Source organism: Triturus cristatus, chromosome 6, assembly GCF_964204655.1.
Source record: "Triturus cristatus chromosome 6, aTriCri1.1, whole genome shotgun sequence".
Classification (NCBI taxonomy): Eukaryota; Metazoa; Chordata; class Amphibia; order Caudata; family Salamandridae; genus Triturus; species Triturus cristatus.
Genome location: NC_140589.1, coordinates 138706057 through 138722883, shown reverse-complemented (window position 1 = coordinate 138722883; position 16827 = coordinate 138706057).

Genomic DNA, 16827 nt, shown 5'->3' with positions numbered 1-16827 from the left:
AGCAATTACATATAAAGATGGTTCCTAGGATTGTTCAGAAGCGTCATAGCCCTCACATGCCACTAAATATTGCATCTGGTTCTAAACTCATCAGAAATCCAGCAACCCATCTACTTCAAATTCAAGGGACCCATCAATCATGACTGGGGGTGCTGGTGTTAAGGCTGATGAAGCTAGAAATGGGGGTGTGAACAAGGGACAAGGGAACCCTGTAAGTCAGGAGGGACCAAGGGTAGCAGTATATTATAAGAGACAGAGGTCCCTATCAAGGAAAATACAAAACCACAACCACAAAACTACAATCAGAGTTGGGTATATTTCTGTGCAAATGGAAGGTATTATATTTATTTACATATTCAATAAACATGAAGCAACATATAACATCCTTAAGTGAGCAAGAAGTGACGGGGTTCTGGAAATCAACAGATTTCCTGACCTCAGGCATATAACTGCAAAGTGACTTTTGGTGATATATAAATCACAGCAGTCACAATGAAAACAACATCTTGTTCTCCACCTCAATCATGAGTAAAGGTTTGGAGTTAAGATGTGGGCATCTTAACTCCAAATGCATGATATACTGCTACCCTTGGTCCCTCGTGACTTACAGGGTTCCCTTGTACTTTGTTCACACAACCATTTCTAGCAAAGGTACTAAGGAAGATCATCAACAAACAACTCATGACACACCTGGAGCAAAACCAGCTACTCAGCGCCTTCCAATCCGTCTTCTGCAGCAATCACAGCACCCAAACTGCCCTGGTCACAGCCACCAACAACATCAGAGCCCTCCTCAACCAAGTAGAAACAGCAGCTTTGATCCTCCTTGACCTCTCAGCAGCCTTCGACAGGGTAGCCTTCAAGACCTCCCTCAACCTATACCGCTGTCTGCTGAGGGCAACAAAGAAGACAGCCCTTGCCACATGCATCAAAACTAGCACCAACAACACCAAGGAACTTTTAAAATTGTTAAGTAATTCTCCAACCCAGCTGCTAGCGAAAACAAAATCACACCATCACAGGAGCTCTGCAACATAGTTGCCCAGTTTTTCCATGACTAGATTGCAACCGTATACAGAAACTTCAAACCCCACTACATATCTACGGACTTCCTCAACAGATACGCCACCACCGTAACCAACATGAACTGCACACTGACCACCTGGAACATCCCGTCCACCCAGGACACCACCTCCACCATGAGTTTAATCCAACCAGGAGCTCCCACAGACCTATGCCCACACCACATCTTCAACCTCGGAAACCATGGATTAGCCAGGAACTCACCACCCTACTCAACACCTCTATAAGCACAGCAACATTTCCCGATGCCTGGAAACATGCCGAAATCAGACAACTACTCAAAAAATCCTCCACTGACACGGGCGAACTAAAAAAATACCAGCCAATCTCCCTGCTCCCATTTCCAGCAAAACCATAACCACAAGACTACAATCAGAGTTGGGTATATTACTGTCCTAATGGAAGGTATTTTGTTTATTTACTTATTCGATAAACATGACGCAACATATAATATCATAAAGTGAGCAAGAAGTGACGGGGTTCTGGAAATCAACAGATTTCCTGACCTCAGGCATATAACTGCAAAGTGACTTTTGGTGATATATAAATTACAGTAGTCACAATTAAAAGAAAATCTTGTACTTCACATCAATCATGAGTAAAAGTTTGGAGTTAGCAGCAGACAGCGGTAGAGGTTGAGGGAGGTTTTGAAGGCTACCCTGTCGGAGGTGTCCTTGCTGGTGCCCCATCTCCTCGCCAACTGTTTGCTGTCTCGTATCGCTGATATGAGTTCTTGGGAGTACCAGGGGCCTTTTTGGAGGATTTTTTTTGGATGTTGCTCTTGATGGAGATGATGCTATTTGCGTAATTACTGATCTAGTTGTTGAAGCTTTTCACTCCCTGTTCGAGGTTGGTGGTGGTAGCAGGGTTGGAGGTGTTGAGGGCGTTAGCCCAGCTCATCTCTGAGATTTTGTTCCACCTTCGGTAGGGGGTGTTGGTCATCTTGGGTTTGGGGTTGCAGGGGTTGGAGATGCTGAAGTGGAAGATGGAGAGTTCGGTCCATGCGGGTTCTGTGACATGGCTGTATTTGACATGGTTGCTGGAGGTGAAAATTGAGTCCAGCAAGTGTCATGCGGTGTGTGGAGGTTCGTTGATGATCTGGGTCCATCCGAGGCTGCTCATACTGTCGAAGAGGTGAGCAGTGTTTTTGTCGTTGGGGTCTGTGATGGTGTTGCAGAAGCTGGAGCATGGGCCTGGGCCTGGGGGTCAGTATGCGAGGGTGCCTCTGATGGTTGTTTTGTCATTTGTGTGGCTCTTTAAGTTGAGATGTTCCATGGGGTGGTGGTATTCTTGGTGGTGGTGGTACACTGTGTGGCTCCTCCCGGCTTGTTGGTGCGTTCCTGGTGAGTGAATTTATAACTGCCAGGAATTGCTGTGGCAATGTCTGCTGCGGTGGTGGGTTTGAGCCATGTCTTAGTGAGGAATACGATGTCAGGTGCGAGGGTGGCGATGAGGTTCCATAATTCAGTGGAATGCTTGCATAGTGAGCGTGTGTTGAGAAGGGTACATGTGACGTTTGTTTTTGTTCAGGAGATGTCTGTGGTGTGTTCGGGGTGGGGCTGGTCGGTGGGCACAAAACTGCCCCAACAGCATACAAGGAGACATCTAATTCTATTATGAAGGGTAAGGATGTGATCAGGGTGTCTTTATATGTGAACTGTAAATATTACAACGCACCTTCACCACGTCATTATGTCTTTGAGAAGGATTGTGAATACAGCCTGTGTGTGATACTCAGACTACTTTAATTGCAGTATCAGTATTTTTTTTTTACATTAGGCAAATGTAATAGCAGGAATACTTGGATTTTGTGCTTCTGCCTGAATTATTCTCTCTTTGTTGGTTCTCTCTGCTCTTGGAGACAAAGATAGAAGCATCACTTTGACCTTAATATAATCAAAATAAACTTTCTGCTATATGGATTGGTTTATAACAGCATATGGGAAGTGGTGTTGTTCCATGCTGTAATCCTTTGTACTGTCTATGATTAATAACAGACCATATATAGCTGTTAGGATTTATTTTTGCATGTTTACAAATCTATACATCTTTAAGGAAGAAATTACACTTGAGCTATTTTACTTTTGGCTTCAACAGCACTTTCCATTGCTCCTGTGCTTAATATCTTTATGGGAAGGCTGAAAAACATCAAATTACCTTTGGCATGCCCCTCTCCCAAATGTGTTAAGAACTCCTCTATTTTCTTTGACCTCCTAAATAGAGGCACTCCTCCACAAGCACTGCTTTGGTCCTTCTACCTTCAATAACTGGGAAAGCATTGTTCAAACGTCTTAAAAAAGAATCACCTTCACCTACAAAAACTCTTCCTATTGTATCTATGGATCTTCTATTGGAAGAAAGTTGCCCTTTACAGCCGTACATGGAGGAGACAAACACCAAGTTGCAACATCCCATCGATAGACGGTCTCAAATGGAGGAAAGACTTTCCAGAACTGAACAACATATCACAACTTTTGGATCTACTACTCTTCAAGTAAATAATCTTCAGGCTCAAGTTTCCTCTCTTCATAAACAAGGTGAGGACCTTGAAAATTAAATTAGGAGAAACAATCTACTTATTTATATACTACTTGAGGGTACTGAAAGTATTGAGCGTCTCACTTTTTTCAAATAATTTTTTACTAGAATATTAAACATATATCGGAAGGAACTTCATTTAATATCCAACGTGCTCACAGATTAGGTCATCAACCTACAGTTCCTTTCATTTCTAGACAACCAAGAGGAGTAATTTTCTATTTTCTGGAATATATTGACCTACTTAGTGTTCTTTCAGCAGCTAAAATGATGAAATGTATCTCATGGTCAGGTAAGGTCCTGTATTTTTCTCAATACTGTGCCAAAAAGTACTGCAGATAGATGCAGATATTTCTTCAAAATGTGACCAGCACTTTGCTCCCATGGTGATAGATTTGGCTTGTTTTATCCTTGTCTATTTAAAATAACTTAGCAAAATAAGACAACCACCTATGAGGATCCCGCCAGTGTGAAAATCTTCATCGACACCTGCAAGATAGAGAACTGCTCCAACTGTTGGTCAGAGCCATTCTGAATGCTTCGAAATGGCCTGTTCGGATTCCTTTCTGACTGACCCATTTTGATGGGGTCGCTCGTAAAGGAATCCGAACCGGATTTCCGAATGGCTTCTGACGGGCTCGGAGAGGCCGGATGTCATTTGGAAATCCCTCTGGCGGCTCTTTCCAGCTCAGGGATTACGATGGAAGATTCCAACAGCCTTTCTGTGCTGGCCTTTCGGACACAGAAAGGCTGTGGGAATCCTACTTTGGGGGCCCCCAGCAATGCCCCCATTGGTGCAAGGTCTCCGGATGGTGGCCTAGGGGGGACCCATGGTGCCCCCTGTTGATCCCGGTGCCTGCCACTGGGTGCAGAAATGAACTGCACCTCTGCTCTTCACAATGAGAGCAAGCATTCAGTTTGGAAAGCATGCTCCCATTGTAAATAATAGTATTGCGACTGAACGGGGTTCGGTTGCCTCCTACATGCTGGGCTTGAACCTACGAAAGGAGGTAGTTCGATTCCAGTTTTCAAAATATGTCGGAAAGACTCTGTTCCTTCCAACATTGTAATCGGCCCCTTAGTTGAAACAGTGTATGAGAAAAATTTGACGACTTACATTTCGAGCATGAGTTTGTTTCTAAGGGTACTCATAGCATGCATATTAACTCAGAGCTTAGAGACAGAGGCGTCAAAAGGATTTGCACAGTTTTTATTGAGTATTTATACTTACAATCCAGGTAAGTGTGCTGCAGCGTGAGAATGGTGAGAGGTGTAGAAGAAAAAAGTTGCAAGACTGTACCTGTGGGGTTGTGTTGTGAGAGTTAGGGCTGATTTTAAAAAAAGACGTTACGTGAGCTTTTCAAGATGCACTAGTTCCATCCCTTTCTTTATAGAACATATACGTTGTAGTTTCAATGGACTGAGTACCGAAACGCTCAGGGGCAACCATGGGTCATGAGACATCAGTTGTAGAGTATACTCCTGCAGGTTAGGCGATAAGCATATGAACGTCTGTGCATTACTGTCCTCTAGGCATGCCGGATAATTGATAATGTGGAGTAGAGGGCATGCTTTTATGCTGTTGGTTAAGCTGTATGCCACCATGGCCAATGATAATTCTCAGTGAAACCTACCCTATATTTTGAAAATTAGATAATATCAAGCAGAGGCCCAGTATCATTCAGGAGTAATAGGGCCTACTCATGTAGGAGGATACCATTGAATGTGGTGGGAAATTCACTTCAGAGAATGACATTGGTGGTAAGGATAAGAGCTCCTGTTCATGCATCTGGGAAGTCAGGAATTGTCTCTTCTTCTGAAATTGCTGTTACAAGCATAGTGGGAGAGTTAAATTACAGCATATCCTGATTGGTAAAATAGGCAAAGATGTTTTTGCCCTGCCATTTAATTTGTCTTCCTGTTGGCTTCCATTTTCCTTAATTTTCTGACTCGCTTCCATAGCTCATTTTTTTACTTTACTCTCATCTATACTACTATGCAGACCACTATCCAAGCCCACGCCGGACTAGAGGTGAGGAAGAGAAATATAAAACAAGCACTGGCAAAGCCAATATGTCTGGCGTTGGCTGCCAGCCTTTTGACTAATCTTTTGTCATATTTCTGCAAAACTTTGTTGTTCAGTAAGCTGCTGGGTCCTCATTAAATCTAAAAAAAAGAAAACATTTGCTATTGGCAAACTTTTTTTTGGTCTTAAGAAACTACATATTGTCATGATACAACTTGTACTGAAGAGAACTACTTTGTGTGTGGATGTTCTCTTTGTGGAAGTGTAGAATGCCATAACGTATAGTGAAGTCAGTCAATGCCCCTTGATATATGCTGAAGTAGGTGAAAGAAGCATGTGAATGACACAGACTAATGGATGAAGTCTGGCTTAAAATTCCTATTAGCAACTATGTTATCCATACTTTTAGTAAAATCAAAAGGTTGTGGCTAACACAGACCAAAAACAAAATTGGTCTGGCATTGGTTGCTAGCCTCGCCTTTGAGATTAGAAGCGAAGGAAGGAATGAAGGGGGGAGGCAAAAAGGAAGGAAAGGCCCAAAAAAAGAAAGAAGGAAATAGCCAAAAAAGATAGAAGGAAAGCATGAAGGAAAGAGGCAAAAATAAGAAGGGCAAAAAGAAAGAAAGAGCTAAAAAAGAAAGGACATAAAGAAGGAACGAGCCAAAAAAGGAAAGGAAAGAAAGAGCAAAAAAGGAAAGGAAGGTAGATAAGACCAAAAACGTAAAAGACGGAAGGAGCAAAAAAGAAAGAAGGAAAAAGCAAAACAGAAAAAAGGAAAGTTATGTTATGTTAATTTACTGGATTTGTAGAGCATGATTAATCACCAGTGAGGGTATCCAGGCGCTAGAAGGGTGTTATCTGAGTCTGGCTGAGGACGATGTAGGAAATAGTGTACTAATGAAAGAGTAGGTCTTCACCTTCTTTTGGAATTCCAGCAGTGACATGAAGGTCCTGATGTGGAGGGGGAGGTCATTCCAGGACTTCGCTGCATGGTGGGAGAAGGATCAACTCCGGCTCTGCATATGCAGGGTGCGTGGTGAGTGAGAGAGAGGCAGAGTGAAGATGCCTGGAGGGTTGGTGGAAGATGAGGCAGTGGTTGAGGTAGGAGAATCCGGTGTTGTGCAGTTTCTTGAATGCTTGTGTGAGGAGCTTGAACTGACATTGTTTCTGACCGGGAGCCAGTGTAGCTGCCTGAGGTGGGGTGTGATGTGGGTGTGACAAGGGACGTCAATGATGAGTCTGGCGGTGGCATTCCGGATGCTCTGGTTTTTTGAGGAGGCTGGAGGGGCTGGTATTCCTAAATAGAGTGTGTTACCGTAATCTCTCATGCTTGAGACAAGGGCATGGATGGCGGTGCACCTTGAGTTCTGAGGGAGCCACTGGGAGATCTTGTGCAGCATCCACAGGATGAAGAAGCAGGAGGAAATGATGGCATTGATCTGTGATGCCATGGAGAGTTTGCTGTCAAGGATGATACCGAGGTTTATGGCGCTCAGTCAGGTTCGGTGTGGGGCCGAGCTCTGAGGGCCACCATGAGAAGTCCCATGGGGAATTCTGACTTCAGAGGATCAGCACCTTTGTCTTGTCGGTGTTGAGATTCAGGCAGTTCTCCTTCATTCAGTCCGCGACTCTGGTCATGCAGTTGTGGAAGCTGTTCAGAGAGGAGGAGGATGAGTTGCGTGTCGTTGGCATAGGATAGGTGTTGAGTCTGTGGGATCTGATGATGTTAGCTAGTGTAGTCTTGTAGGGTCTGAAAAGGGAGGGCTGAGAGGCCATCCCTGTGGGGCTCCATAGAGGATTTCCTTAGTTACTGAGGTGAAAGGAGGCAGGCGTACTCTTGGTTTTTCCTATGAGAAAGGAGATGATCCATTTAAGTGCTGCTCCCCATATTCTGGTGCGGTGGAGTTGGGCGACGAGTGTGTGGCGTAAGATAGTACGAATGCTATGGAGAGGTCGAGGAGGATGAGTACAACTGTCTTGCCTGGGTGGAGTATGGTATGGATGTTGTGTGTGGCTGCGACGAGGGCAATTTCGGTGTTGTGGTTTCTTAGAAACTTGGTTTATGAGCTGTCCAGGATTGGGTGATGTTCCAAGTTTTTGACGAGTAGCTGGTTGATTGCTTTCTCCATGACTTTGGTCGGGAAAGGTAATAGTGAGATGGGTCTTTAGGAAGGCGTTAACCTCTGCATGTTTCCAGTCACCTGGGAAGGTGGTGGTGGAGACTGAGATTGAGACTGTTCCTGGGACAGCAGAGGTTGACGATGTGGTGAGGGAATAGGACAATGTGGGCCCTTAAGGATTTATCTTCATGATGGAGAATGTGTCCTGGAGGACTGGTGTCTTGGCTCCATTTGGTCAGCTGGGTGTCTGTTGTGCTGGTGGTGGGGAGATTGATTAAGTCGGACAGCTTGGGTTGAGGCTTGAAGTTTTGGTAGACCATAGAGAGGGAGTGTTTTCCCTCCCCCGCTTTCAGCTCCATTGGTGCAGAGGCACCGTCCCGGCTCTCCTGTCTCCACTACCGCAGTTCGAGATCCAACCTTGGTGTATGTTCTGTGCATTACGTGTTTTGCCATGAGAAAAGTGTCTTGAAATGCTGTGTGTTACATGTTTTTGCTGGGATTGTGTTGTTTTTCTTGAAACACTGTGACCAGATAGATTTCCTCTGTTTTTTATTTCCCTTTGGGTGTGACTGTTTACACTCTGTTGTGCCTGGACTTGTTTTTGCTCTTCTCGCTCCATTCTGTTGCCTCCAGTTTCTATGGTGTCATTTCCCACCGCCACTCAAACCCCCTGCCCTGCTAGCTCCCGGACAGCCCCTCCCACTTCCCAGGGCTTCATAATGGAGACTGAAGCATGGCTCCAGTGAGTAGCCCTCCACGACTTTGGTCGTGCTTGTCGCTGCCCCGCTTGCAGCTCCATTGGCGCAGAGGCATCGTCCCAGTCCTCCTGCCACTGCTGCTGCACTTCGAGATCTGGTCTGCCTGGTGTATGTTCTGTGCACCCTCTACCACAGCTGGACCAAGGCCGCTCAGCAGCAATGGACCGACGCCCTAAACACTGCTCAGCTCAACATTACTACAGACCTGGCAAGACACTAGAGAATTTCAACACCTGGATCACCAGTGCTGCTGACCAAGTCACCCCATCAAACCAGTCTCAGCGACGCCATCGCCAAATTCATAACCCCGATTGCAGTTCATTACATGTTCCTGTAGACCTCAATTTCCACGTGGATGACCCCACAGACACCACAAACTTACTGGAAAAAGTACACAAAATCGGCCTCAATCAGATTATCACCGACCCCACAAAGAGTGGGACATACACTAGACCCCATCTTCACATCCAGCAACAGAATCAGATACAGCCACAGCTCAGAACTCACCTGGATGGACCACTTCATCATACACCTCACCCTCAACAGTCCGCCGGCCTCCACTCTCAACCAACACAGCACCCCCTACCACAGCTGGACCAAGGCAGCTCAGCAACAATGGACTCACTACCGACCTGGACCAGACATTAGAGAATTTCAACACCTGGATCACCAGCACTGCTGACCAAGTCGCCCCATCAAGCCAGCCAAATCACACAGACCCACGGAACAAGCCAGCTGGTACACGTCAGAACTTAGTGCAACTGAATGCAGATGTAAACAACTGGAAAGAAGATGTGAACCAGCAAGAACGACACAGACGAGCCACCTACAAATCAGCCCTCAGTGACTAACACTGCCAGCTCAAAGCTGCCAAAAAGGAGACCCTGACACTCCAGATCGAAACGAGCACCAACCAAACAAAGGAACTGTTCACCATCGTCAGAGTGTTTACCTGCACAGCAGCCACAGAAAACTCCATCAATCCCTCACAGGAAGTCTGCGACTTCCTCTCCGACCACTTCCACAACAAGATAGCAACCATCTACAGAAACCTCAATCCAGAACCCCCGGACCCCTCCTGCAACCCATAAACCACACCACCAACCACTCACTCACTGAATGGGAACAACTCAGCCGCAAACAACTACTGCCCTGATGAACGCCATCCACTCAGGAGCACCTATCGACCCCTGCCCCACCAACTCTTCAACCTCAGAAGCAGTGAGATCAGCCACTAGCTCACCACCATCCTCAATGCCTCCATAATTACAGCTGCCTTTCCTGATGCATGGAAGCACATGGAGGTTAGACCCCTCCTCAGGAAACCTTCAGCAGACCCCAGAGAGCTCCAGAACTACCTGCCCATCTGTCTCCTCCCATTCTTCACCAAAGACCTGGATATGGTCATCCATCTTAAACTCACTGATCATCTGGAAAGAAACAAGCTGCTCGACCTATCCCAATCATGTTTCAGAGCCAACCACAGCACTGAGACAGCCCTGATCGCAGCAACAGACAACATCGAGTCCTATCCAAAATAGGATTATCGGCCGCCCTCATCCTCCTGGATCTCTCCACAGCCTTCAACACCGTGTCTCAACACACACTCATCAATCGACCCCGCCAGATTGCAATCGCAGATGATGCGCTCAGATGGATAGCTTTCTTCCTCACAGGATGCACCCAGGGAGTCCGCCTCCCTACTTTCACCTCGCAACCCAAGCACACGATCTGAGGAATATACCCCTAAGGCTCATCACCCAGTCCTACCCTCTTTAACTTCTACATGACCTCTCTCACAGTCATCATCCGATCGCACAACATCAACATCATCTCCTACTCCAGCAACACTCAGTTCATCCTCTCACTCTCAAGGAACCCTACCCTGCCAAAAACTAATTACCACAACTGCATGAAGAAGTCGTGAAATGGATGAAAGATAACCGCCTGAAACTCAACACAGAAAATAAAAAAGTACTGATCTTCGGCAGACACATTGCCCTTTGGAATACCTGCTGGCGGCCAGAGGAGCTCAGACCCATCCCCATGCCAAAAGACCATGTCCGTAACATCTGCATCATACAGGACAACAAACTCTCCATGATACAACAGGTCAATGCCATCACCTCAGCCTGCTTCCACACGATCCGCATGCTCTGCAAAATCTTCAGATGGCTCCCTTTCCGCAGCAGAAGAATTTCGGTGTTGTGGTTTCTTAGAAACTTGGTTTATGAGCTGTCCAGGATTGGGTGATGTTCCAAGTTTTTGACGAGTTGCTGGTTATATAATAGAATAAGAATGAGTCCAGCAACAAAGCAAACAAGCAAATGCTAATGATAAAGTCCGTGGTGCCGGGCTGCTTTAAAAAACAAGCATTTGCAATGCAATAGGTCTCGCATTTACGCGAGTTTGAGCTATTGACATTGCAAATGACAATGCCTTTTTTTTTTGTTTTTAAAGCATAAATAAAAGGCATTGTCATTTGCAATGTCAATAGCTCAAACTCGCATAAATGCGAGACCTATTGCATTGCAAATGCTTGTTAAGTAACTAATGAAATTGTGATATTTGTTTATGAAGAGGCATTACTGAATGCCATTATAATTACTGAATTAAACAACAGTCATCCTTGAAAAGTAGAGATGTGTTCTGTAAATATAAATTTATTTCAGTAGTAGTTGCTGACATGAGAACAAATTTCTGAGTGTCCGTATCAAGAAAATATACAATTTATTTCTCATTGAGGAAAGTCTTCGCTCAGGCGAGGTGCCCGGGAACGCACTCAGCAGGCCTGTTTGAATGAGTGGCTTGTGAATAATTGCACTTGCCAGCAAAAGAGCTGGCCTTTTTTGATACAGCCATGCAAGTGCACCTCACACTGGGCGCACCCAGTGCTTCTTCTGCCACTTACGCTAAGTGGTCAGACATCTTCATATCCATGCATGTCTCATCTTTCAAGGGTGAAGGAGAGATGGGAAGACCCATTGGAAACCAAGTGGGGCAGGCAAAGTGAGGTAAAAACTTATCAGAAAAGGTAGAGATGGTAAGAATGACAATTGCTTAATGAAATATGCACATATTTAGCAAAGGTTGCGTGCATTAAGAGCAAGTGCATATATGATAAGCCTTTGATCTTCACAGAGCATCACTTTGTCCAGTCAATCGTGGGCGTGCACTAAAGCAGATCTGATCAAACTGACCATCACAGGACCTTATCTGAATAAAGATTAAATCATCAACATGTACACGTCTATCTAATGGTCCTTGCTTTAGGCCTTGTGATGTCACAACTGTGTAAGGTAGTTATGAAAAACCACTATGAAAGGCAGTATCGAATGCTGGGACTGACGAACCTGATCCTCCTGAACATGTCAATGTGCAGTTTCAAGAGGAAGTTGTCGAGTTCAGTGTAATCCTTTTGCATCATGGGAGCAAGTTGTGCCTTTATCAGGATTGAGGAGCACAGGATTTACGTATGTTACCTATATAAAGTTTGCTTGTGGGTACCGATTAAGTACACTTGGTTTATTGCTATTGTAAGGTTGGCGTTACAAGTAAAACACAATGATAATTTTAAATATTTCTTACACAGATGGTGACTTCTGTGCCCTCTTGTTTTTGCCCAATGCAGCTTTGGTTCATGACAATTGTTTTGTCACGTCAGGCCTCAGTTTTCTTTTGAGTTTAGGCTCATAGAAGTATAGGATTTTTTTTAAGTCTACTGTGAACCCATGTTATAAAGAAGTTGAACAGAAAACATTCAACTGAACCCTGAATGCCACACAATTAATAGCTTGGATACTGTGTTTGACTTTTGCTCTGAATTAAACAAAAAGAGGTTGTAAACTCGATGAGGGGGTATATTGCTGCCTTTGATGAGCAAACACGTTCGTTTATGGAGGGCCTGGGAAAGGGAGCCCAGGGGCACCACCAAGCCAATTTTAACCACCCAAAACTGCAACGCGCAGCAATTCCAGACTGGAAGCAATTTGAATGGTCAAAGCAATTGCTGTCACCCTCAGGTACGAAGAACGCGGCGGAGGCTTTTGTACACAAATGATTACAAATAAAAGCACACATTTTGTCAAAGCGATAGTGAAGACTTAACATATTGACCCCCTGGTGTCGCTTTAACAGAATTAATGTGCAGGGCCAAAGAGATCGAGTCCGCCCTGAGGGGGGCTGTAGGCCAGCTTGTGGAGCGTGCGGAGAGATGGGCTGAGTGGGAGCACTCCGCAGGGAGGCCCGCGAGGCTTGCACATAAGTGAGATTAATCAGCCCCGCCGCCTACATAATGACTCACTTCTGACATCATCAAAGTGCTGCAGTGCGAGGCTGCGCTTGTCAAGCATCGTCTTGAAGGAAGAGCGGCTCGGGAGGGGCGTCGATAACCTGTACCTGCCTTTTCTGCTGCAAGCGGAAGTATACGAGGAGAGTGAGTGACCTGCACTTGTGGGGAGCGGAGGTGAACCCCCAGTAGTGCTGAAGCCAGGTGTCGCCCGGCGGCAGCTGGTAATGCCTGGCCATTATGGGGTAAATAATGAGGCTTCCTGGGAATAATTCACGGGACCCCCCAGGGAGGCCTGCTTTCCTCTATTAAATCATAACGCGGAATACTGAAAATTAAGAAAAATGAGCGCTCGAGGAATGCTCCAGGGAGCCTTTTTTTTCACCTCAGACTGATATCACCCGCAGGAGGAAGAAAAAGCAGAATAAGCTAAAAAAAGAGTTAATTCTTCATAAAAGTAGAGACAACGTTCTGGACGGGAACGTGTTCCATTGCATGCGGTATAGAAACCTGCAACCAACACCAGTGCGTGCTGTTAATGAATGGTATTGGAACAAATGTTGCTGTACCTCTAGTAAAGCATGTTTGAACTCATCCATAACAAACCTATACATAACAATTAACAAGCATTGAAAGCATGCGTCATCACGATCTCGATCGCTCTGAAAGCGAAAGTGATCGCGATGACGCAAGAGTTTTCAAAGTGCTGCTGAAGGCTGGCGGTTCGCGCGTGCACGGTCGCATGAACGCAAGCACTACGCCAGCCAGCAGCACTTTGAAAACTCACCTACAAAATGTCTCTCCGAGCCAGCGCATGCGCTGGGCTCAGCGAGACCTAACAAGCAGGAAAATGATTGCAAGCGAAAGAGAAAGCACGGTAACGTTGGCTTTGGCAGTGATAACTGACTTTCCTCCAGCTCTGCCAACCTCTGTGAATTCTCTAGAAGCATAGGGGCTCTCTAGCAAATCTTCTCAGTGGGCCTTTGCTGTCAAGTGAGTACTTTTGATAAAGGTGCTACATTTTTATATTATTCCCATTCAAGTGAAACCTCAGTAGTTATGCTTTGGGGATTCTTATATCAAAGAGATTTATTTTAAAGTTGCTTTTGACATTGTGGCTTTATACTAACCCATTTGCTAAAAGAATAGAGACACTTCAAAAGCTATTTACCTCCACCTTTCCCTTTATTAATTTTTAATATCATTATTTCAAATGAGAATTGATAACCTTGGTTTGAGTCATAAATGCTTTATTCTTTAATGTTTAGCTGTGTCGTTTCATCTCTATATCCCTACCCGAAAACACTTTTTAAGAGTAAACCTTCAGCCTCATCCGAGGGTACCAAAAGGTGAGACATTGCCTGCTAACACCTTCCCGTTTCTAATAATACTGACACTTGAGTTAGTAGAAAAGCTTAGAACGAAGCATCTTATTTAACAAATACTATTGGGTGTACTGGTAGAAAACACAGCACAGAATTGCCAATGTAATTTTTGTTTCAAACTTGAAATATTTTACTGCACGTACCTCAACATTCCAGAAGCCTTTAAGTCATGAGAATACAAACTCTTACAAGTTACGTCCTAGTAATTAAGCATTATTAATTTGTATCTATTTTTGCAGTTATCATATATCACAAATTTGCCGCAAGATCTTTAGATTGCTTTACTTGAGCACTAAATTACATTACAGAAGGGCAGATTTTTTTTTAAGAACAGGGAGATTTAGTGATTTTTCCAGAATCACAGGATTTTGATGCAACACCGGAACTGGAACCTGTTTCGTCAGTTCCTAAATCTGCCGCATCTCTTAGTAAATGCACCAATCGCACATCGTCGAACATTCAATCCAATTAAAAATTAGGACTTTTAAAATCCAGGATAATAAAAAGCAGTACTTATTATTACCATTTCGGTATCAACTCAATATCCTTGCAGCCAATTGGTATTACGGGCTCTCTGCTGTTTCCTACCGATTCAATCCAGCGCAGTCTGTAAGGCTGTGCTGGACGAGTTCTGTGCATCTGCGAATGCTTGAAAGCCGAGAAAAGCCCGAATGTTCAGTAATGCAGCTTGCGCGCTATCCGTCGTCATCCAAAAGAAACACAAAGAACAGTTGTGTCCTCAAGTGCGGACCAGTTTATCAATTTTGACACTACAAGCTACGCCGCTGTACCCTGCCAGCAGCGCCGAGAAAATTCTGGACTGACAAAAAAGAAGATTGCGTTGCCTTTCCTAAAGTGGGTGTCTGGGCTAAGTTGGAAATTGCTGACAGGACTCCAGTGGTGAGCTCCGCTGCTACCTTGTGTGTTCAAATTCAAACAGGAAAGCAAAAGCCTGCCTCCTCACTCTCCTCCCCACCCCCTGGCCATAGGAGCACAGCCCAGGTGGCCCTCTCGCCAAAAAAACAAACAAAAGACAACAGTTAGCCTCTCCACACACACACTGCCTCTGAAGCCACACTGGGAAAAACTTGTGAACAGAAAGAAAGACAAACACTCGCTATAGCCCAACCACCTGCAGATGCCGGGGGAGGGGGGCAAAGCACAAGTAATTATTTAAATTAAATGCGCGAAATGTGCTTGCATCACCACCTACCTGCCACATCTGAACTGGAACCTGTCAAGAATCACAAGTCCCAGCTGCGCAGGGAAAACCTGTCCCGGAGCAGAAACGCACCTCAAACAGCGGCAGCAGCCAGGATTTTCTCACCCGGAGACGAGATGAAAGAAAACAAGTGCGTGCACCTCGCGCTCAAGATAAAAAAAAGTTTGAGGAGAGGCAGCAGGGGGAGGGGATAGAGGAGGGGGCCTGCGCCTGTTTCCCTTGCGGGAGTGAGCAGGAACCATCTGTCAAAGCTCGCTCCCGCAAGGGAATCGCCAAACGTGCACACGTTGCCATTGAAGGCAATACAAAGCGTGCACGTTTTGGCTGAAAAGGCAAATCAATTGCTAAAGGTCTTCTATGTAGCGCATGCGCGCTGTGTAGGCGAGACCTAAAAATGACAGTGCCATAAGGGAGAGCCTTGGTGCGCTACACTGGTCAGAAAAGGTAAGTAAAAGTGTAGTGTCCAGTCGGAAAGGAGAAGGACCACTCATCCCTTTAACTTCCTGTAACCTTTGTAGCCATGATAAGGTCAAGCACTTTCTCACATTCACACTTCCACAGTCATTTCACAGTCACTATGCTTCTTAAAACACTTCAAATACTCATACCTTCTACTTCAGTGATGTCCACCCTAAGGCTAGGAATGCTGAACCAATGCCAGGTCCTCCAGAAATCCGGAGATTAGCCATGGACGTCATTTAGGAGTCGCCAGGGCTCCCTGTTGCGACCCCTGGCATGCCCCTTGTGACCCCTGGCACTGCCTTTGCAACCCGTAGCGTCAGCCGTGGATAAATCAGTCGAAGGAACAGAAGCAGCTGGGGTAGGACATGGGAAGCAGCCTGCCACTAGGACGTCGGTGGGGGGTTCACTCACCTCGTTTTTGTCATTTTGTTATTATACCAATAGTGAATAACATTACATTATTCGTTATTAGGTTCATACAAATAGCTGGAATATGACTTTCCCTGGCAGCTGAGGTAAGTAAAAAGAATGCTTTTAACTGTATGCCTGTTGTGTGCGTGCTTGCAGTTTTAAGTGCGTTTATGTAAGAGAGAGTGTGTGTATGTGTGAATGTTATGCATGTGTAGGCAGAGTGTGTGTGTGCATGTGTGAGTGTGTGTGAATGTGTGTATTCGTATAAGCATATGTATGTATGAGTGAAAGTGAAGGTCACGTGGCATGCAAAGTCACTTCCGCTGAGGCTACCCAAGGCATTTTGGTAAATTGACGTCAATGAGGTTAGCCTGTAAGTCTGGCAAGGATTCTCCCTCCTGGAGTCATTTAATATTCTCTAATTCCACTGCTTGTTTTGAACAGACTGCAGGACAAAGAAACCTGGTTATTGTTGAAGACCCCCTGGGGAAACATCTGCAGGGCCTAATTGCTGTGTGCAATTTACAGCATGTT